This window comes from Pipistrellus kuhlii, unplaced genomic scaffold (assembly GCF_014108245.1).
Source record: "Pipistrellus kuhlii isolate mPipKuh1 unplaced genomic scaffold, mPipKuh1.p scaffold_m20_p_2, whole genome shotgun sequence".
Lineage (NCBI taxonomy): Eukaryota > Metazoa > Chordata > Mammalia > Chiroptera > Vespertilionidae > Pipistrellus > Pipistrellus kuhlii.
The window spans coordinates 175,815,313-175,838,625 of NW_023425515.1; the positions used below are offsets into that span (position 1 = coordinate 175,815,313).

Sequence of the window (23,313 nt, forward strand, 5' to 3'; positions counted from 1 at the left end):
CATCCCAACTGCCCTTCCCTGCAGGCCCAGTCACCCCCAACTTCCCTCCTCTGCCAGCCTGGTCACCCCCAACTGCCCTCCCCTGCAGGCCTGGTCCCTCCCAACTGCCCTCCCCTGTGGCCATCTTGTGGTGGTCATCTTGTGTCCACATGGGGGCAGGATCTTTGACTACATGGGGCAGCCATCTTGTGCTTGCTCTGCAGCTGCAGCCATTTTTGTTGGGATTTATTTATCTTCTATAATTGAAACTTTGTAGCCTTAAATGAAAGCCAGGGCCGGCCAGAGTGGTAGGAAAACTTAGCTCCCTCCATCGCTGGAGAAACCCAAACCTCCTGCTTGCTCCATGGCCGGCCGCCATCTTGGTTGGGTTAATTTGCATAGCTGTTCCTGATTGGCTGGTGGGCGTGGCTTGTGGGTATAGTAGAGTGATGGTTAATTTGCATGTTTCTCTTTTATTATTGTAGATACTGAAGCACAGAAAAGTTAAAAATGTTGCCTAAGTTCACTGGGTTAGTGGCAAAATATTGCAAATCTAAGCAGCCTGACTCCAAGGCCCCCACACTTGACCACTTCACCAGATAGCCTCTGTCATCAGCAACCACCCAGACTTAGAGAATTGGAATCTATGAGGGTGGTACCCTGGAATCTGTATGTGAACAAGTTCCACAGGTGATTCTGATGCACAGCCAGAATTAGACCTAAAACTGTGAGTCTAAAAAGTAACAGTAAGCCTGGAGCCATGAGAATAGAGTAAGGCTGCTTCCAGGATTTTAAAATTTATCTCACCATGTGAACAAAGGCCTACCAAATAATGTTGACTAATTCTATCCTCTTTGTGAAGAGGAAACTCAAACTCCGATCAATTACCAAGAACCCTCTGGGGACCTGCTAGCAGCGGGCCAGCTCAGGGAACCTGCCTCTGTGACATTTGCCTACGGGGGTCCTGCCACAGGCCATTGTTCTGTCTGGGGAGAGCCTGGACTGACTGGGTACCTGCTTAGTTCCTGGAATTTGATCTCCCATCTGACCTCCTTCTCACCCCTGCTCTGATCTGGCAACTCCTGCTGGGTTGACCCCATCCCTGACCTCAGCCTGCCCCAGTTTCAGCCTCACTGCTCCAGGCTGATATTTCACATGATGACAGCTCCAGGCAGGACAATATTGGAATCAGCCAGTGATGATGGGAGCAAGGTATCTCTTCTAATAATGTAGTGACAAATGGACGTGTCAAAAGTCCCGTGACTTTCAGAGTAGAGTTCGGGTATCCGAAACCAGCTCTGCAACCATCACAGAACGTGGGATTTAGAAACCGTGAGAACTAAGTAGCCCTTGATAATAACTGGAGCAACGGCTCTTTCACTCATTGAACAGATGGTTATTGAGAGCCGATGCCATGACGGTTTCTGTGTTAGCACCGAGGGCAAAAAAGATGAACAAGACGTTATCTCTGCCCCCAAGGAGTTCCCTCAAGCACGGTGCAGCTGTGGCAACCTGGAAGAGGATGCTTCAAAGACTAGGCAGTAAATTGGACCACAGAGAAGAGCGGCTACAGGATTGCATTTTCAGAGAGGGAATGATTCTAGCTTTCTCTGAGCTTCCAAAGTCCCTCAAATACTGGACTGGGCTCTGCAAGTTTGGGGGAGCTGGAAGTGAGCCTCGGGACACAAACACCTTAAAACACACACACACACACACACACACACACACACACACACACACCTACATCTGTCTGTGCACCAGAGATTCAGGCCCAGGCCTTCCTGGTAGGCATCAAAAGGCCTCAGGGTTGGAATATCCATTTCCCGTTTTGTCTCTGCCTATGTTCTCATTTGGTGTATCATTTTATTTTATTTTTTTAAATATATTTTATTGATTTTGTACAGAGAAGAAGGGAGAGAGATAGAGAGTTAGAAACATCGATGAGAGAGAGTCATCGATCAGCTGCCTCTTGCACACCCCCTACTGGGGATATGCCCGCAACCAAGGTACATGCCCTTGACCAGAATCGAACCCGGGACCCTTCAGTCCCCAAGCCGACGCTCTATCCATTGAGCCAAACCGGTCCCGGCTGGTGTATCATTTTAGACAATTTACATTCCCTCCCTGGGCTTCAGTTTCCTCCGCCCATTTTTTTTTTTTCCTTTTGAATGCTCAGCTCCTCAAAGAGTGTTTGGTAAATGTTGCTTGAATGGGTGAATGAACCTCTACAGTCCCTTCCAGGTCTGATATTGTGAGTCTGTGAGCCAGAGACATCTTGGGGAAAGAATGGGATTGGACAGAAAAAGTTTAGTCCCACTCCCACGGGACCCTGGGTCACACTCCATTATGCAAGGATGATCTGCCCCTTATGGATCACCTCTCCTTTCTTTTCATCCCTTCGCTTCATTTTCCACCTCCTCTGCACCCCCTTCTACCTCAAACATATTACTGTGGGTTGCATTGTGTACCCCCAGAAAAGATACGTTCAAGTCCTAACCTCCAGTACTTGTGGACGTAATCTTATTTGGAAATAGGGTCTTTGTAGATGTACTCAAGTTAAGGAGATTAGAGTGAACCTCACTCCAACAGGACTACTGTCCCTATAAGAAGAGGGGAAATTTGAACACATACACACAGGGAGAATGCCATGGGATGAGGGAGGCAGAGATAGAGTGATGCTGCCGCAAGGCAAGGAGTGCCAAAGATTGTGAGCAACCACCAGAAGCCAGGAGAGAGGCACTGAATAAACCCCCCCGCCCCCCTCCCCGAGCCCCCAAGAAGGAACCAACCTTCCTGACACCTTGAGTTTGGATTTCAGGCCCCCTGAATTATGAGAGAATAAATCTATGTTGTTTTAAGCCACTCAATTTGTGGTATTTTGTTACAGCAGCCCTAGGAAACGAATACGATTGAACCTTGAACAGCGTGGGGGTTAAGGGCACTGATCACCCTCACAGTTGAAAACCCGCAAATACCTTAAGTCAGCCCTCTGCATGTGCGGATTCCCAACAGAGGATGGAAAATACAGTTGACCTTTGAACTTACACATGGAAAAAACGTGGATTGGCACTGTTCAAACTGCATTGTTCAAGGGTCCACTGTACACCTACCCAAGGCCATTATTGGGAAATCACCCCACTGCTGGAGGTTAGCAAAGCCCTACAAAGCACCAGTGTCCCTGACATCTCTCCACATGCTCACCGAGGCTGAGTCATCGCTGAGCTCACTGTGGACCTTGGAAACGAAGAAGCCTGACTCTCCCCTGGGGAGAGGAGGAAGGCCTTCCACATGGTCATTTAGCAGGAAGAGGATGCGAGGGGGTTGGGGAGGAGGGCGACCAGCTGCTTTAATTCCCAACTGGGGACAGCCCAAGAGAAAAAAAGGGGGGCTTTCATTGCTCTGATAGGCTATCACAACCATTTACTTTCACTCACTCAGTAAGCGCATGTGCAGATTCATTGTGCTGGGCACCGCTGGGCGCTGGTGGAGAGCGTGGGTGTGTGGATGGGGGAGGAATGCGAAAGAAATAAAATACACATCCCCTGAGCTCTATGAGCCAAGCTGGAGTTGAAGCCCTGCGGCCTGGTGGGTCAACCAGAATGGACTTGGGAATCAGACCGACCTGGTTTAAATCCTGGCTCTGACACTGACTTCCATTGTGATCTTGGAAAAGTTACCTAATCCCTCTGGGCCTTTGTCGTATTGTGAGCATTTAAATAAGATGATGTATATAGCACAGGGCCAGAGTAAGTGCTCAACAAATCCTAGTTATTTTCACTAATGTTCACCAGAAACAGCTTGTTGTAGAAGACCCAAGAAACCCAAGCGGTGCTTAGAGAAATGGAGCCACACAGCTTTATTACACCGGCCGTCTCAGAGGAGTTGCCTCCAAAGTCTGAGCAAACCAGAATGGTGGATAGTCTTTTTTAAAGCCCTTTGGTTTCTTTTGTCCCCCAGATATGGATGAGATTTCCAGACCTTTCGTGGGCTTTGCAAAAAACCCCGTGTGTTGGGATGGGGGCCTTGAGACCATATCTAAGGGCCTGGCGCCAGTGCTGATAACCCCCTTATGGCCTCGGTAAAACATGAGCTTTTAGGTAACAGGTCTTGCAAGACCAGATTGTGGAGAAAGGGGCAGTGACTTAATTATAGGCTAATAAGAATATACATGAAGTTACTGGCACAGATTCAGATTGCTAGCCCTCCCTCCCCCCCCAAAAAAAAAAAAAAATCAGGGTTACATTGGAATTATTAGCCTTTTAGCCTTTTCACATAAAAGAGCAAGGTGATTTTAATCAAACAGGACCTCTGTCCAGTTCAGGCCCTCATCACCTCTTGCTGGACACTGATTAAATGCTTAGAACAACTCCAGGAGAAAATCAGTCTCATTGTATGAATAATGTACGTGTGGTCCAGGGCTGTAAAATACCTTGGCCAAGCTCTCAGAACAAGGAATGTGACAGGAGTCAGGATTCAAACTCGAGCTCCCAAGCATGCATTCTTCCTACTTCCGGGCTATGCTTATGTGCAAGTCAGAGTGGGCTGGGAGCAGCATATGATGAGGAGGGGGCCTAACGTATTTCTCTTAAGGCTGTTGTTACCGCCATAGAAAGTACATTGTATGGAACTTCCATATTTATTTTGTTTAATTAGCACATGCATACCTAGTGCTTACTATAGGGTGTTCTAAGCACTTTGTGTTGGCAACTCACTTATCTTCACAGGGGCCTATAGGATGGACACTGTATCATTCCCATTTCACAGATGTGGAAACTGAGACGCAGCGAGGTTAAGCCACTTTCCCAAGGTCACACAGATAGTAGTGGGAGCAGGATTCACACTTGCTTATTCGGCTCCATAGACAACGCTCTCAGCCACCGTTCTGTACAGCATTATCTTGGGGGAAGGGGAGGGCTGTTGACATGTACGCATAGGGGAAGGAAAGAGGGTTAATACCCCACATGCAAGCCACCCTTTGGTGCAATTGCTGCAATAAGACTATGAGGAATTGGACCCTGTGCGAAGAATGGCAGGATAGGGGCTGTTTAGCCCTGGGAGTCTGAGTCAACAGCTTCTCATCCCAAAGCCACTTCCTGAAAACTCTTTGCGCCTCAGCCTTGGAAACTCTTTGAGCACAAAGAGCTCATTTCCTGTGTCCGGGAAGGACGGGAGGAGTTCCTGATGACAGCTCATCTCCCTCATTAAGGCGCTCATAAAAGTGTTTCAAGGAGCCTGAGTTATGGCTCTGCTGCTTGTCAGGATGCCCTTCTTCAAGGAGGCACTCGGGTAATTTGGTGAGAGGAGACATGCAGGGGAAACCAACTCCTTTGAGTCCAGGAATTATTTATGATCCTAAGAAGAGCGAATATTCATTTGGAGAGATAACAAGCCGCCTTTGCCAGCACAACTGGCTGTGTATTATGCCACGAGGGATCAGAGGCAGCTTCAGAATTCCAAAGCCAGCTAGGAAATCTTGAGAGATTCTGTACATGTACGTTGTCTGTTCCTACAGAAGCTCCGGGCCAATAACAGCTAACCATTGTGGAGGTTTTGCCTCAGCCAGGGCTTGTGCTACATGCTTGGTATATGTTCATTTCATTCTCACACCATTCCTATCCGATTTTACAAATGAGGAAACTGAGACACCGAGAAGTTAACTTGCCCAAAGTCACACATTAGTGAGGGGTCAAGTCAGGATTTTAACCCAAGTGGTTCTGCCTCCATGTTTGTAATCTTGAACACCAGTCAGAGCTTAGGTGGAAACTGGATTTTAAAATCAACCCACTACATTAAAAAGTACATATATTCAAAATTACTTTTGATAACCCCTTAAAATACCTATAAGTTTTAGTACATTTGGTTTGAGGCATCTGGTCTTATCCACTAATTAGAGAACCACTGAGCTCAACTAAAGAAAATAGCAGAAGGAAAGCCCATAGCAGATGCTCATGCTTTTAAACTACTCTATCTCCAAGACAACTATCAAATCCCTAAGAGATGAAATAAAGGGGTAGAGAATTATAAGATGTCCTCACCCACCTGCAGAGATGACTATTCTCTTTTTAGTAGTTAACTTCTGTCTCTTTAACACATATCATGTGTCTTGTGGTATTTTGCTGAATTAAGAGAAAACATATCTACATCTTAAGAGAGGAGGAGAGAGATTTCTGTTAGAGAAGGGGTTCTATATTCCAAGTCTAAATTAGATGAACCTGGTAAAATGAGATGCCATGAGACTAGCTTTGGAGCCAGATAAACCTGGATTTGAACCCTTAATCTGCTACTTACTAGCTGTCTAACTGGACAATTTGCTTAACTTCCCAAAGCCTTGGTTTCTTAATCTGTAAAATGGTCATATCAATACCACATGTTGAGAAGATTAATTTTAAAAGTTTATAAAGTAGCAAGCTTGAATATATGTAAATTATAGTTATTAAACACTAGCTCTTAATGGTTATTTGACCTAAAGCAGGTCACATCATTTCTCTGAGCCTCAATTCTCCTCATCTGCAGTATGGGCATAACTTTTCTGCCTACTAATTTCGAAGGTCATTGTAAAGAAACACTACAGCACAGTACCAAGTTTGCATGAAGATTTTATCAGCTGCTAGGTACTCATGAAATTGTGGGGAGGTGCTTGGAGACCGCTGCTGGAGAAAATAACTCAGGGGAGTCCTGAGCCAGATCTCTGAAATGGGCTCAGATTTCCACATTGCCCTTTTGCGTGGCTGTGTGACGTTGGGTGAGTGACCTAACCTCTCTGAGCCTCCACTGTCCCTTCTGTCAAACGGGGTGAACAGTTCCGATATCACTGGGTTACCCAGAGAATCACACATATTGTGCAGAAAAGTGTTAAGGCACGTGGTGAGCCCTCCATAAATGTTTGCTGAATCTGAGTCTTGCTCAGTCAAGTTCAGTCCCTCTTCTTACACGGATGGGAAAAGTGTCCCCGCGTGGAGCGCAGTCAGGTAGGGGAGATGCTCCTCGGGGCTTCAGTGCCTCCCCACTCCCCTGCACCCCCAGCCGTTGCCATGGCCACCGGTTCAGGCTCGGAGCAGCACCTGGGCGTGTCCAGACCAGGCCCCACCTCTCCACAGCGACCATTGGCTGGGGAAGCCACGTGACACGCACTGGTATGCTAATATATGGTAATTGCCTAGCGCCCCTCCTCCCCGGGCAGTGTCCGAGCAGCCGGCAGGGTGCGCGGCGCGGAGCCGAGGGGCGGGCTGAGGGGCGGCCCCCGGAGAGAGCCGCCAGGTGGAGGAGGAGCGCGGACGCGGCCGCAGGTAACGGGCGGGCGGGCGCCTGCGCGCTGCGGCCGGTTCCCGGCGCCCCGGCTGCGTGCGGGGCGCTCGGGCCGCCGCGCCGCCGGCTTAACCCTTTAGGCGCCCAGCTGTCACGGCCGGGCCGGGCTCCGTGACCCCGCGGGGCCGCGCGGGGCGGGACACTGCCGTAGACGCGGGCCAGCCGGGGGCGGGCGGCCGGACCGGGAGCCGGGAGCCGTGCGTGCGGCTCCCCCGGGGACCGTGCGATCCTGGCCGGCCGACCCCTGGCCGCGCTGCGCCGGGGCGGGGACCCGGTGGCTGCGGGGGTGCGGGGTCGGCTCCGGGGCCGAGACCTGCGGGAGGCTGCGGGGACCCGGCTGCAGGACCGCCGCTCGCACAGCTCCTGCGGGGACACCGAGCCCCCGCCTCGCAGAGGCCCGCGCCCCGGCAGCCCGTGGCCTGCGCGGCCTGCGCCTCCCCGCTCGCCCCGCGGAGTGCGAGGAGCGCGGGGGGCGGGCCTGACCCGCAGCCGCCGCCTGACAGCCCCGCCGCCCGCAGGCGCTTTGGACCCGCAGGTTGGGGCCCCTGGGGGACGAGGCAGGATTGGTGCTGAGGGGCACCAGCCTAGGGAGCTCCCGCTGAAGGAGAGGACAATCCCCTAGGTCCTGGGACAAGCAGGCCCCGAGTTTGTCAGGTTGGAGGAGCTGTGCCCTCCCATATCCTCTCCCGGGTGCTGACCTGACACACTCATGGGCAAAAGTCACTGCTGGACACGTGGATCGGGTCTGTCATGTCCAGAGGAAGCATCTGTTTTGCGTGAGTTTCTAACAGTTTTTTGTTTTGTTTTTTTAATAAAGGAAGGTTTAAATTCACCTTCCTCCCTCACTTTCCTCTTAGGTCTGCCACGGAAGTGTGTTCTTTTCATTATTCCCCTCTCTGCCCACCAGGGCTGCCACTTTCATCCCCAGTTCTCAGGTGGCAGCTTCAGGCGCACAGGGTAATTCAGCTTTCTCTACATTAGAGACGGTGGGATAGGCCGGGTGCCACTCATAATGAGCTTGCTCTGAGAGCTTCTCAGGAGTGTGGGGTTGGAAACCTGGCTAATGTGCCATCCATATCAATAGAGTTTTCTCTGAGTTAGAAGTCATTTCTTCTAAATCAAGGAAAACCGTGGTCACACATGAAAAGTAACCAGGAACCCATTGGATTTTTTTTCAAGTGAAGTGCAAATTGCACTTTCACGTCGCTTTGTTATCACACGGCAAACACTACCTTAGTGCCAGGCACTCTGGGTCTTGGGGATGCAAAGATGAATAAGAATGTGTCCTTGTCTTCAAATAAATAGTGGGGGAGACAAGTAAAAATGCCAGCAAAGGTAATGACAGCATAACAGATGTGTGTGTAAAGAGCTGTGGGAGCAGAGAGGAGAGAGCACTTAGCTGTTAGGCTTTCCAGAGAAGAACACGGTTAAGCAAGGTCTTGAAGGATGAGTAGGAGTTTGCCTTTCAGAGACTTAAAAAGTGTGGTATCTCTGGGCAGTGGTGTTATATTGTAGCCACGGCCCTTTTCCTTCCTTGATAACTTTCCAACAGTAACAGAATTTCTGTAACTTTCCAACAGTAACAGAATTTCTAGTTCCCATCACAGTTTTCCAGTGGTGTTTTCCTTCTTATTGCTCTTCCCCTTCACTCTTCTCCCTCATCAGTGTTTCTGGCCTCACTCCTGATCCAGTGTGTCACCCCTATCTTCCCAAGTAAGGAGCCAGTGCAGGGGCCTGGGCAAGGAAAAGGGCTTGAAAACTGAGCAGAATGTGTGGCAGTGCAGGCATCACCTGGGAGGGCAGTCTAACTCCTACAATAAGAAGGAAATAAAGGTCATGACCAGGGAGGCAGTGCCGAATGTGAAATCTGCATTTGGCCAAATTGTGAGACCTGGGGAAATGAGTGATTAGATGAGAAGCTGAAAGGATCTGAGGCAAGAGAAGGTCTGGGCTGTGATGTGGGTCAGGGCAAGCCGCTGAGAACTGACACCGGGAACCAGGCAGAAATGATAGAGCCGCCCGCTACGTGGTACCAGCCGTGTAGGGCAGGACTGGATCTGACAGCTTCAGGCAACTGTGTAGAAAAGAGCAGCACCATCTCCTCTGTGGAGTAGCTTTATACTTCTCTCCTCTCTTCTCTCTCCCTCCTTACTCTTATCCTCTTTTGATCTGTTTCCACCCATGATTCACTTTTATTGGGCTTGTTTTACTGAGGTCTTTAGCCATCTGAGCCAAGAAAATCCTGTTCTGCTGCCTTAGTATCCACCTCCAGAAATGTAAATGGTCCATTGTACCCTATAAACCATCGGCTAGCCAGCCTGTTTGTACTTTCTGATCATTTGCAAACAACGTGGATGGATTGAGAGGTAGTAATGTGGACCTCATCCCCCAAACGCACCTGTTTGAATCAGATCAAGGCCTCTTTTAGCTTTGCTCAAACCAAAATTTATTTTTAGAATGGATTGTGGTGAAGTTTTGGCAAACCCCTGTCTTGAACTATATTACAGATCAAGCCGTGTAAAGAAGGTGACATTGGGACTATAACACCTAATGTGCACTGCTAAGACTGACAATTGCTATTTAAGCAGTCTTCTCAATCAACATATTTACCAAGTTTCTGCTTGTGTGAAATACTGTGCTGTATCTGTGCTTTGGAAGAGACAGGAACATGAGAGAGCTAGCCCTCATTCAGATCCCAGTTCTACCAGTTACCTGCTATGTGACTTGGGCAAGTTATTGGACTTCATTTTTTTTTATATGTACTAATGCTACCTACCTTTCATATAGTTTTGAAAATTGAATGAAATCACACAGGTAAAGCAGAAATTAAGTAAACTTTCAAAGTGCTAACTGTGGTATTATAGGCGCTATAAAAAGAGAAAGGTCATTATGGTCTCTGATTATCAAGGAAGACTTTTCTACCAATATGGTGAATGTTCTATAAAGAGGGTGAATGTGGAAGGGACTTCAGACAGGGAAAATAGCATTCACAAAACATAGGGCCAGAATGTGGAAGACAGTTTTCAGAGCCCAATTGATCAGACTGACCAATCTCACAAGATCAGAAGGTTTAAGTAGAGTAGTTGTAGGTTTGGAAGGGTTGGTTGAAGCCAGGTTTTAATAGGCATTGGTGCCAAACTACAGAATTAGGACTTTATCCTGTGTGGTGGGAAGTCTAAAGATGATTGGTTAGGGAAATGTCAGGTCATGAAAGTACTATTTTAAAAAGATTCTCAACAACAGTGTGGAGAATAAACTTTAGTAGGGATAGAAAGAGAACTGTACAATCAGTAGTTACTAAGATCGTCTGGAAGAGGGGATATAGAATTGAATTAAGGTAACATCTGTGAAAATAAAAAAGGATGGGTTCAACAAGTATTATAAAGGAAGCGTAACTAAATGGTTATGGAGGACAAGAAATACGAAAGAATCAAATATGGCCTTGAGCCTGGGTGACAAGATTAACAGAAATAGGACAGACAGGCAGGAAAACCAGTTTGGGGGAGAAGTGGAGGAGCTAGGTGCTAGATATATTGAGGTGATACAGGAAATTGTAAGTGGACACATCCCATAAGTATTTGGAAGTGGGGGCTAATGTTCAAAGGAGAGAAGTCAGGGGATCTTATGTTCAGAAGGTGATAATTGAAGCCATATGATTAGCTTAATTCAACAGTGGGGATGGCATAGAAACAGAAGTATAGGGGACCAAGGGCTGAAGTATGGCGATTTCCCACATTTATTTAGCGAGGTAGGGAGGAGGAATAGGGTCAGGATGATAGAAAATAAGGAATCAGAGAAGCAAAAGAATAATTTATTCACCCAACAAATGCATTCTCTTCATGACCATTTGGGTACCCGATTAGACATGCTGTTAGCCATGAAGGTGTAGTGTTTCTGCAGTCAAAAGAAGAAAGGGTTTCAAGCTGGAGGAATTGGCTAGCAGTATGAAACTCTACACAAAAAGTGGGAAATGTTAATTATATTTAGTAAACAGGGATTCATTGTAACTTTTTGAAAAGAATTAGTTTAAATTCAGCAGGGGATGGCAGTGGAGATATTAAACTCCAGATTAAAGAGAATTGTGGTAGGAGATGCTGATAAGAAATGAAGATAGCATGTAGACCACCCTTTGTATGTTTGGCAATAAAAGGAAAAAGAGAAATAGCAAATCGGTGAGAGAAGGCACAAGATTTGATCTTCCCTGACTGCTTCATTATTTTAGTTGTCCTAAAATGTCATTCGCATTCTTTCATATCCTGAGTAGAAGTTCAGCAATTCAGTTCTTAAACTTACTGCTTTGATAATTACCTGTGCATTTCATTGAACAATAATCATACAGCTTCCATTTATCGCTTACGGTGTGCTAAATACTTTCCATACATATATTCATTGTTCCATTTAATCCTCATAATACTGGATTACAATCATACAACCTCTTAGAAGCTTGGAGAGACTAAGCTTCCAAATTAATTGCCCAAAAATCACAAGATGAGTGGCAAAGATGGGATTTGTTCCATCTCTGATTCTAAAGCTCTTCTAAAGGACCATGCTGAACTGTCCCTGGAACAGGACCAGCTTCAGGGCCATGTGACCTGTGCAGTCTCCTGAGCCTGCGTGTGTAAGGGCCCCATGCTTGGTTTAATGCTCTATTGTTGATATTCTGAATAATTTTTTAACAAGGGATCTATATTTTCATTTTGCACTGGTTCCCACAAATATGGAACTGGTTCTGCCTAAAGGTATTAGTACTACCTCCTGAAACTGGGAAAGCATTTGGTGCTGTATCCTTTGTTTTGGTTGCATAGCTTTAAGTCCTTGCTGTGTCATGGTGCACAGTGACATTTTCCTGTAGTCCTCTCATGTTGGACACCTGGTATAAAGGGCAAAAGAGGGATAATTTGAAAATCAAGTAGCTAGCCAGTCTGAAAAGAATAGAGAATAAAGAGGTAAGGAATTATTACTTTTTAAAATACCTTTCTTGATTTCAGAGAGGAAGAGAAGAGAGAGAGAGCGCTTCTGTATTTCCCACACCAAGGATTGAGCCTCCAACCCTGGGCAGCTGCCCTGACCAGGAATTGAATCGTATCCCCTGGTTGATAAGTCAGTGCTCAACCACTGAGTTGTGCCAGAATGACTTCCAGAAACACATGCATCATTTCTTGAGAGTATTATTGACTGAGTTACAGTCCTGATCCGTTGTTATTCCCAATTTAAATAATAAATGAGTTCATTTTTATTCCTTTTGTAGTCATATATTCTCATTTGCTTATGGGAAGCTACGGACACCATCTTCAGCCTACTGAAACAGAACTTAGGTGGAACAGGCATAACACAGCTTGTCTGCCCTGCTCTGATGATGCCTTTTAGCAAGCTGATGGCCACCCCTTCACCCCCATACCAGGGACCATCCAGCAGCTTTGAACCATGTGGCCATCTTTATCACATTTGCTTTGAATGCTCATGTTCCACTTTTGCCTTTGTTTCCTGCTTTATTTCTAATCTATCTGTATGAATCATGAAAAGCAGAAAAACTTAATTTTTTATGTTATCTTATTTTTTGGCTTTATTATTACTATGTGTAACTGGTAAATATATATATATATATATATATATATATATATATATATATATATATATAATTTTTCTGGTTTTCCTGATTATTGCTCTCTCAAAAACAACTTTTACTCATCCTCTTGCTCCTCTTACTCCTCGTCCCTCTGAGTAATCCTTTGACCAGGTAGACCAAGTTCTGACACCACTTGATACTACTTGGCCATTTGACCAAGTCCTAACACCAGCCAACCTGGATTCCTTTGTAGAGGACATCAGACAAGACTGGATTGTGTTGCTTCCTCCAATATCTGTCGTTCCCATTCAGAATGCTTGTTTTCACTTTCTACTCCCCACATGGACCAAGGGAGCCAAAGAATGTGTGAGATTAAACATGTGAAGAGATCTAGAGGATAATCTGTGGTACATGTCATGTAACAAAGTTTAAATGACCAGGTGTTCTCCATGGCCTTCTATTTGTGCTGGTAGTATAGTCTCCATAGGCACTGTAGCAGTCATCTGTAATAAATTACCCCCAAATGTGACAGCTTGAAACAACGGACTTCTTTATCTTTTAAGATTCAGTTCAAGCATTACCTCTCAGAAGCCTCCCAACTAGCTTTTAATGAATTAATATATTTCCTCTCTGATCTTACTTTGTGCTTTAACATCTCATTATAGCACTTAGCACATTGTTGTAGTTGCTACCATTATTTTTTATATCCATAGCTTCAATTCCTCAAACAACTACTTGGACATAGGAGATAGGAGGCTTATCCTATATAATAAAAGCATAGTATGCAAATTGTCCCCTCTACCAGAAGTTCATCTGGGAGTTGGACAAGGGGCGGGGTCAGCCAAGGGAAGGGAGGGAGGCCCCTGCCATAGCCGCTAGGGACCCTACCAGCACATAAATTTCGTGCACTGGGCCTCTAGTTAATTTATACAGACCCAAGAAAGCAATGTAACCTGACTTTCTCTGATAAATATGCTTAAGAATAGATATACCTTTACATATTTTATACTCTGTACTTTAGAAAATTTATGTATACTGAAACGTATCTAGCCATGTGCCCTAGCCCAGAGAGGACTTACTAAAATTGTTTCTGTCTGTAAGTCTCTGCTTCCCCCTACTCTGGAACCAATTCTGGCTCTTGTAGGAAATCATATAACGAGCCCCTGCCCCAAAGATACATGGTTCCATATCAAAGCCAGCATTGGCTCACTATTTAAATATTTGACTATAATCTTTATGAAGGGAAAAGTTGGGTCTGTCGTATACACTGGCATATTATCCCAGCACCAAGTACCGTTAAATGCTTAATAGATATTTTTTAATAAATTAATGACACTCCATTCCTTTTTGTTCGTTAATCCTTACTCAAGGATATTTTTTCCATTGATTTTTAGAGAGTGGAAGGGAGGAGTAGAAACAGAGAAACATCAATGTGAGAGAGACACATTGATTGGTTGCCTCCTGCACACACACCCCAATTGGGGCTGAGGATCAAGCCTGTAACTGAGGTACGTGTTCTTGACCAGAATCAAACCTGCGACCCTTCAGTCTGCTGGCCAGTGCTCTAACCCACATGTGTCAAACACAAGGCCCGCGGGCCAAATCCGTCCTGCCAGGCCTTGCAATGTGGCCCGCACCTCGCTGTCATCACTGCACTCCGCTGCGTTTCCATCACAAGGACAGTTTATGACTGTTCAGTAAACCATTCGGCCCGCGATTTAGGCTGGATTTTAGATTTTGGCCCCTTCTCTGATTGAGTTCGACACCCCTACAGTCTAACCACTAAGAAAACCAGTTAGGGCAGACAGTCCATTTTTTTATTTTTTTTTTAATATGAGCTGTTGCTACTTTCATATATATATATATATATATATATATATATATTATTTATTTATTTATTTATTTATTTATTTATTTTCACAGAGAGGAAGGGAGAGGGACAGAGAGTTAGAAACATCGATGAGGGAGAAACACCAATCAGCTGCCTCCTGCACACCTCCTTACTGGGGATGTGCCCACAACCAAGGAACATGCCCTTGACGAGAATCGAACCTGGGACCTTTCAGTCCGCAGGCTGACACTCTATCCATTGAGCCAAACCGGTCAGACACTCTATTCTTGATATTCATGTCCCATATATGTTATCCAGATCCTGAGCTCTGATCACCCAGAATCTTAGGCCTGAGTTCATCGTTTCATGTTGTCCACACTTTTTGTCTTAGTCTTTGACTCTTCTAGCTTTTTCATGGCTCATCTTTGGGAATTTCATACCTTGCTTTATCAGAACTAAGGTACCTTCTCCCTATTGATCTTCCTAACTAGTAAGGCGAGATGCCCTTAGGAGAATCTGCTTTTTTCTACCTATAGCTAAGAACATCCAGTGTACATATTAAATGTGCCTTTAAAATATTTTAACTGAAGAGAATTAGATTCAAGTTGCAAAAGAAAGGGGACAGGCCCTTTAAAAAGTGAATTTTGGCCAGAAACCAAGTTCTAAAATTTTATGAGTCTTAAACTGATTAACTTGTAAGCTTCAGCAATTCAATGCAAACTAATTTTTATACAAACCAGCAAATCAAAAGAAGGAAGAGAATGAAGTGAGTGTGTAAATATGGTTGCCAGAAAAACTTTTTCTGACAGAAGAGAGAACCTCACAGGAATTATACACACTCAAGAAAGCAATGTAACCTGCCCTTTCTCTGTTCTCTTTCTCTGAGATCTCTGAAATCAATAAAAACATGTTTTTATTGATTTCAGAGCTATCATAAGAGAGCCTTCATATTTTAATGATGGCTGATTTGAGATCTGAAATCTTAGGCCCTAGCCAGCTTGGCTCAACGGATGCAGCATCGGCTTGGGGTCTGGGCTTTGATTCCATTCAAGGGCATGTGCCTTGGTTGCAGGCTCCTCCTGGTCAGGCTCATGCAGGAGGCAACCAATCGATGTGTTTCTCACATCAGTGTTTCTCTCTGTCTTTCCCTTTCTTTTCCACTCTCCCTTAAAAATCAGTTGGAAAATATCCACAGGTGAGGACTAACCAAAAAATAAAAATAAAAAATAAATAAAATAAAAATAAATAAATAAAAAATAAAATCTTGGCTGTAAGATGCTTTGGATTGAAATGTATAGCATTGCCCCACATCTGATACCCCCCAGCCAGTGCCTCTTTTTACTAGTTTACTCCAATGTACTGGAATTCTGTATCGCGTATGGTGACTTTCCCTGGAAGACAGTGAACACAGCAGGGAACATGGGGAGAAGGAAGTGGTCAGAGGCTTGAAAAGACTCTAGACATTGTCAGTGTTCTTTGTTGAACTTCTCATAGGTGCAAAGCCCTGTGTGGCAGGTGTTTAATAGCTGTGACTTTTGGAGCCAGGCTGTCTGGGTTCAGGTCCTGGCCCCATGACTTACTGGTTACATAGCTTTGGCCAAGTTCCCTAACTTCTCTGTGCTTCAAAGTTCCTGCTTATAAATGAAGATAATAATAGAACTCCCTCACGATGAAGACTGAATTAGTAAATACATTTCAAATGCTTAATAGTAAATACATTTCAAATGCCCGGCACATTGTAAGCCTGCACGAATGCTTGCTGAAATTATTATTACTGGTATACATGATATATTATACTAGCTGTCACCTTTATTAAGTTATGATATTTGCTCTCAAAATGAACTAAGCAGTATAAGAAATGACTATTCTCAATGTATTAATTCTCTGTGGCTAGCATAGCAAATAACCACAAACTTCATGGCTAAAAACAACAGAAATTTCTTCTCTCACAGTCCTGTAGGCCAGAAGTTCACTGCCAGTTTCACTGGGCTGGGGTCAGCAAAGCTGTATTTCCTCTAGAATCCCTCCCTGGACTCTTCTGTCCTGGTGGCTGCCAGCATTCCTTTGCTGTGGCTGCATCACTCTGATCTCTGCTCAGCTTCCTTATTGTTTATTTTCCCCATAGTACACAAAAATAATCTTAATTCTTCTGAGATCTTCATGTTTAAAAAAATGAAGGTACTAGATAGTTAAATAGGTAATGCATAATTGTTCACTGCATCTTTAGAAATTACTTTGGAGTAGTAATCTTTTTAAAATATTTTTTATTGATTTTACAGAGAGGAAGGGAGAGGGATTAGAGAGTTCGAAACATGGATGAGCGAGAAACATCTATCAGCTGCCTCCTGCACACCTCCTACTGGGGATGTACCCACAACCAAGGTATATGCCCTTGACCGGAATCGAACCTGGGACTTTTCAGTCCGCAGGCTGACGCTCTATCCACTGAGCCAACCCCGTTAGGGCTGGAGTGGTAATATCAATTACTACTCCAGATAAAGAAAGGCTTAGTTCTTGCTCTGGTTATAAAAATTTTAAAAAGGAGGCATCCTGTTGTTGGTGCCTGAATAGCAATATCATGCTTGCTATTCAGCCATAATTGTGATGACCATAATATGACATTCATTCTCTTTATAGGAAGGTATTTTCATTGTTTGTTACTAAGTATTATTGGGCCTGTTTTACTATAGTGACTGCATTTTTGTCAAGAGGCATGGAAATATAGTAAGAGTGACTCATCCTCTCGCTGTTGCCAGTTCCAGCCCTGCCCATGGAGACGGCGCGGAGGAACATCCTCTGACTTAATCTCCCATTAAGGTTCTATTTGCATAGCCCATGATCTCTCCCGGCTTAGTCTGCCCGCTGCCCCCGCAGACCTTTTGTACAAATAAAATGGAATCAAGCAGATGAGTGAATAAGTGTGTCTGAATAGCGGTACTGGAATCTCACTCCCCTTCTCAAGTGCAAAGCTGCATTCCCCAGCCCTCTGTGCACACACAGCCTGCGGGGTCAGACCCAATTAGGTGCCCTCATCTACTCTCTCACAGAGCTGCCCTGTTCAGCTTCGAGAAGCAGCACGGCCTGCCCCATTCAGCCGCCACTCTCAGCCCGTTTCTTTATCTTCTCACGATCCCATGGACGGAGGGAGGCTCTGGGTTTGTCCTGCACATGCTCCCTGAGCCAGTCATTCACAAAGACAGCCTGCTCTCTAAGGAAGAGCCGCGAGCCAGGGAGGATGGAGATGACGCATCGTGCCAGCCAGAAGGGAAGAGTGAGGCATACTAAAAACAACATCAGTGCAGTGATCCCACAGGGACTTCAATTGAGCTGTGTTTTTCCTGGAAATTCCAGCTCATTCCAGGCCTTTATTTTTTTATAAAGGAGTGGGGGCAGGTTAGATTCTCCATGCAATGGAGACAATTCAGGGGCAGAGACAATTAAGCCTTATTGACCAGCACTGTACGGAACTACTAAATATATACCAGACAGACCTTCCCGGAAAAGACAAGGAGTCGGTAATAATAACTTTTCCTTTGGGTATTCTCTCAAAACACTTTTATTTAGTTTGGTTGTGAGAGATACTGTAATGTCATATGGATAGTTTAAAATGGAGATTATCTAATAGAAAACAGTCACATTTTAAGTGTGTAACATTCTGTTACCATTAAATTTCTGGCTTTTAGCCATAAGTTCAATTCAACAAATATATATTTTTTGAACCTCCTACTCAGAATGCTAATGGATGAATGTTACTGTATTCAGACCAAAAACAGAAAAGCTGTGTATGGTCCAAGTGTGGAGAGGAGAATGGAATTAGGAGAATATAGACTTCTCTGCTGATTGGTGATTGATGGTTTGAACCTAAAATGGCTGGTCTGAGATGGCCAATCAGACCGATCAGATATATCCACTATTTTATAATAATCCATTTTTTCTTGTTATACAACTAATATAGAAGATTTGGGGGTGAGGAAGTATTAAAGCTGGGGGGGGGGTGACATTATCCAACTACCTCAAAGTAATGCTGCTAACATTTTGTTTTAGATTCTTCTAGTTTTTATGAGTACATATGTTTTTGTTTAAAGGATCTTGCCACATACATTCTTTTAAAAACTGCTTTTATCACCATATTGTGAACATTTTTGTATCATTAACTACAGTTTTCTATATGAAGATATAGTCACAAATCCCCTCTGATGGGATTTTAAGTTTTCAATTTTCCTTCTTATGACCATTTAGGTAGCTGAATTTTTGCGGGCACCCATGATTACTTTTAAGACAAATTCATAAATACAATATTACTAGATCAAAAGTGTATAAAATGCTATGGCTCTTGATGCATACTTTTCTAATTCCCCCCAATTCATACGTCTGCCAGCAGTGGGTGGATGAGGAGAGTTTGACCTCTAAGCTGGACGTCACTGAATAGTATTGCTGAGACAGGAATCGGTCAAAGATAATAAGTTCTATAAAATAACAAGATACCCTGAGTAATAACCAACAGACACAACAGAAAATACAGAGTCCCACAAAAACTTCAGATGCTGCAATTATTAGACAGACTAAAACATCTGTGCTGACTACATTTAAGGAGGTTTTCTTTAATGAGCTTGAAAATATATGCAGGAACAGAAATCTATAAAAAGTGTAACATTTTAAAAAGAACCAAATAGGACTTCTACGACTGAAAAATACAATAACCCGATTTAAGAACTCAGTGAACACTCTTATTAGCAGATTATTCATGGCTGAACTGAAAGATCGAGTTGAAGAAATTGTCCGGAACGAAGCCGAGGAGCTAAAATGATGGGACATCTGTAAGACAGGATAGCAGACGTGAAGGACAGAGAAGGCCTGGCGTGCTTTTAATGAGAGTCCCAGCAGGTGAAGAGTGGTAGTTTGTGACGGAGGCACATTTGAAGAGATGATGGCTGAGAATTTTTCAAACATACAAACACTGCCACAGACTCAACATGGTAAGTGAAAAGAAACCCACACATCATAGTGAAACGACAAATACTTAATAAATAAACAGGTTACCTTCAAAGAAGCAGCACACAGGCTGGTGGCTAACTTCTCAATCACAACAATGGAAACTGGAAGTTCAAGGCTTCCACGATATTTTTCCCGCTGATTGTTTTACAAGGACCTCTTGCCACGGGGTGAGTGGAACCCAAACCTGGCCCAGTAGCCGGACCTATGACTGGCTCAGGACCGCTTCTGCCGAGAGCAGTGGTGCCCAAGCTTTTTAATGCCACGACCCTTTAATACAGTTCCTCATGTTGTGGTGATCCCCAACCATAAAATTACTTTTGTTGCTACTTCATAACTGTAATTTTGCTACTGTTATGAATTGTAATGTAAATAGCTGTGTTTTCCAATGGTCTTAAGCCAGTGGTCGGCAAACTCGTTGGTCAGTCAACAGAGGCAAATATCAACAGTACAACAGTTGAAATTTCTTTTGAGAGCCAAATTTTTTAAACTTCTTTTAACACCACTTCTTCAAAATAGACTCACCTGGGCCATGGTATTTTGTGGAAGAGCCACACTCAAGGGGCCAAAGATCCGCATGTGGCTCGAGAGCCGCAGTTTGCCAACCATGGTCTTAGGCGACCCTACTAGCGGTTCTCAACCTGTGGGTCACAGTTTGAGAACCACTGCTGTAGAGCCTAAGACCATCAGAAAACTCAGATATTTACATTACGATTCATTAATAGTAGCAAAATTAGTTATGAAGTAGCAACAAAAATAATTTTATGGTTGGGGGTCACCACAACATGAGGAACTGTATTAGAGGGTCGCGGCATTAGAAGGGTTGAGACTGGCCTAGAGAAAGCAGTGCCTTTTTCTGACTCCCACAAAGATCGTTTCCACTTGCAAAGACATGGGCCCGGGGAGCAGCATCTGCTGAGAGAAGGTGCCTTGTTTTAACTTGCTTGAAACAACAGACAAGCTAGGAGCATGTATGTAGAAAAGAGTAAGATGGCTTCAGTGTGTCTCTCCTAGTTTTGAAGTTTTATAATACATTCTTTCTGTTCTTCCCATCAGTGTGCCTGTCAGAGGAAAACTAAGCTTAGATGGATATCCCAGAAGGGAAATGAAAGCTATTTTGAGGCAAGCAAACACTGAGAATTTGTCATGATTATATAAAGTGTGAATAGATTTAATATTTCCATTAAAAGATAAAGATTGTCACAATGCATAATAATTCACTTGTCTGCTATTTTATAGAAAACACACCTAAAATATAAGCCAATGGTTGTCAACTCAGGGTGATTTTGCCCCCAAAGGAACATTTGACTGTGTCTGGAGATTTTTAGATTGTCATAACTTGGGGTGTGGGGTGTACTATTGACATCTGGTAGCCTGGGATGCTGCTAAGCTCTGATTCACAGGACTGCCCCCTACAACAGAGAAATATCTAGCCCAAAATGTCAATAGTGCCAAGGTTGAGAAACTCTGATATAAGTAAACAGAATATTTAAAAAAAAATTTAAATAGTCAAAACAAAACAAAAAAACACATGAAAATACACACTAAAAGAAAGCTGATATAGCTATATGAATGATAGGCAGAACTATCTTAATTCAGAAAACATTTCTAGAGATAAAAGGTATTACTTCATGCTGGCCAGTTTTACTCAGTGATTAGAGCATCATCCCATGGACCAAAGGATCTCAGGTTTTATTCCTGGTCAAGGGCATGTACCTCAGTTGTAGGTTCAATTCCCAGTCCTGGTTGGAGCAGGTTGGGACACATGCAAGAAGCAACCAGTTGATGTGTCTTTCTCTCTCCCCCTGCCCTCCTCCCTCCCTTTTACTCTTTGTTTTTCTGGGATGGAATGACTATTTCCTTGTAGTTTTATCTCATTTTTAACCATAGCATCCTCAGCAGGCCTTTCTTGATCACCAACCTAAAGTAGCCACCAGTCATTCTCTATCACTTTCCCAATTTTCATTCTCTAATTAGCGCATTTGACTATCTCACTTTTTATTGTCTTCACATGAGAATGGGAACTTTGTCTTGCTCAGTACTCTGTCCCACGGTGCACACATGGTGCTCCATAAATACTTGTTGATTGAAATGCCATCTTTGGAGTGAGTTATGGGGAGGGGAGGTGATGGAAATAAGGAGAAAAACAGAAAATAAAGAAAAATGAAACTATTTAAAAATCTATTGTGTGCAAAAATATAATATAAAAAGGGGGAAGAAAAGAAAATATGTACAACTGGCTAAAAGCAGATGAGAGGAATATCTACACCTATATATATAAAAGGCTAACATGCAAAGTGTCCCCTCAGGAGTTCAATTGGGAGACCAGGAATTTGATCACTTGCTGATCACCAGGGGGCAGCACGAAATGAAGGAAGTCCTGGGCCCACAGTTGGAATGCCCTAATCAGCCCTGATCGCTGGCCAGGCCTAGGGACCCTACCAGTACATGAAATTCTAGTAATGATATAATAGTGTATCGTGGTTCAGCAAAACTCTTTATTAGAAGTAAAGAAACTAACTTTATTGAGCTCCTTCTATGTAGGAAGCCCAAATTGCCAGATGATGTTGGTGCTTTAAAAGGTTTCATTTAAAAGGTTCATATATGTAGGATAGAACTATAACCATAATAGTTGTCCTTGTTTTTAACCCTTTCCTAGGAAGAAAAGAGAGTGAGTTATTCTGTAAAAAAAAAGGGGGGGGGAGGGGCCTGCTATTGCTTGGAGTAATATTTGTCTAAGAATAATGGTGATGCCATTCACTGGGAGAGAATATTAGAAAACCCATTTTGGAGGAAAAGCATGAGTTTCATTTTTAACAGGTTAAGATTTAGAGGCTTTTTAAACCAAGTAGAAATCTTGACTAGATCATGGTATACATCAGCCTAGAGCTCAGAGGAGAGGTCTGAGCAGGAGGCCTAAATATTTGGTGTACAGATGGTAATTGAAGTCATGGACGTGGGTGTCAATGTCTGAGGGAGAATAGAATGTGAAAAAAACAGGTTCTGGGGATGAATCTTGAGAAACTCCACCATTTAATGGTTAGGTGGTGGGAGACAAGCCTTTGAAAGGATTGAGTAGGAATGGCCAGAAGAATATGGTTTCATGAAAGCAGAGGTAAAACACTCTCAAGGAGAGAGGATGGTCAGCAGTGTTGAATGCTGCTGATGAGTCATCAAGGAAAATAGGGAATTAAAATATGTGTTAGATTTAGTGACATTACAGTCTTTGACTTCCGTGTAAGTCATTTTAGCAGTATAGGAATAGATCTGCGCCAGTCTCAGCTTTGCATCTATAGTGCCTGTTTGTCAAGCAGACACTGATACATTTTTTTTCATTGGTTTTACTGTGAAATGTTTATGCAAATGAATGTATAATATGTATGAATATAATTTAAGGAATAATTATGAAGTGAACAATGTTTACTGATCACCTCCCTAGTTGCATCTACTTTCTTCATTCATCCAAAAGTATCTTCTGTTGTGAGAAGTACTTTCTTGCTATCCTCTATAGTTTTACCGGATAGAAGTAATTCCGTAAACAATATACTGTTATTTTTACAATATACTTTTCAGTTTTAACTTTTTAAATTTTATATGAATAGAATCATACTATATTTGTTCTCCTGAGTCTTTCTGCTAC

At 43.8% G+C, this 23,313-nt stretch overlaps 1 protein-coding gene across 1 annotated transcript in view; it reads left to right on the top strand.

Moving 5' to 3' along the window:
* The first annotated feature begins 7,246 nt into the window (after positions 1-7,246).
* PHC2 (polyhomeotic homolog 2) overlaps positions 7,247-23,313 on the top strand; it is a 78,176-nt gene continuing 62,109 nt past the window's right edge. The window contains exon 1 of the mRNA XM_036448468.2: positions 7,247-7,265. The gene's annotated coding sequence lies outside the window, so the exon portion shown is untranslated. The remainder of the gene's footprint in view (positions 7,266-23,313) is intronic.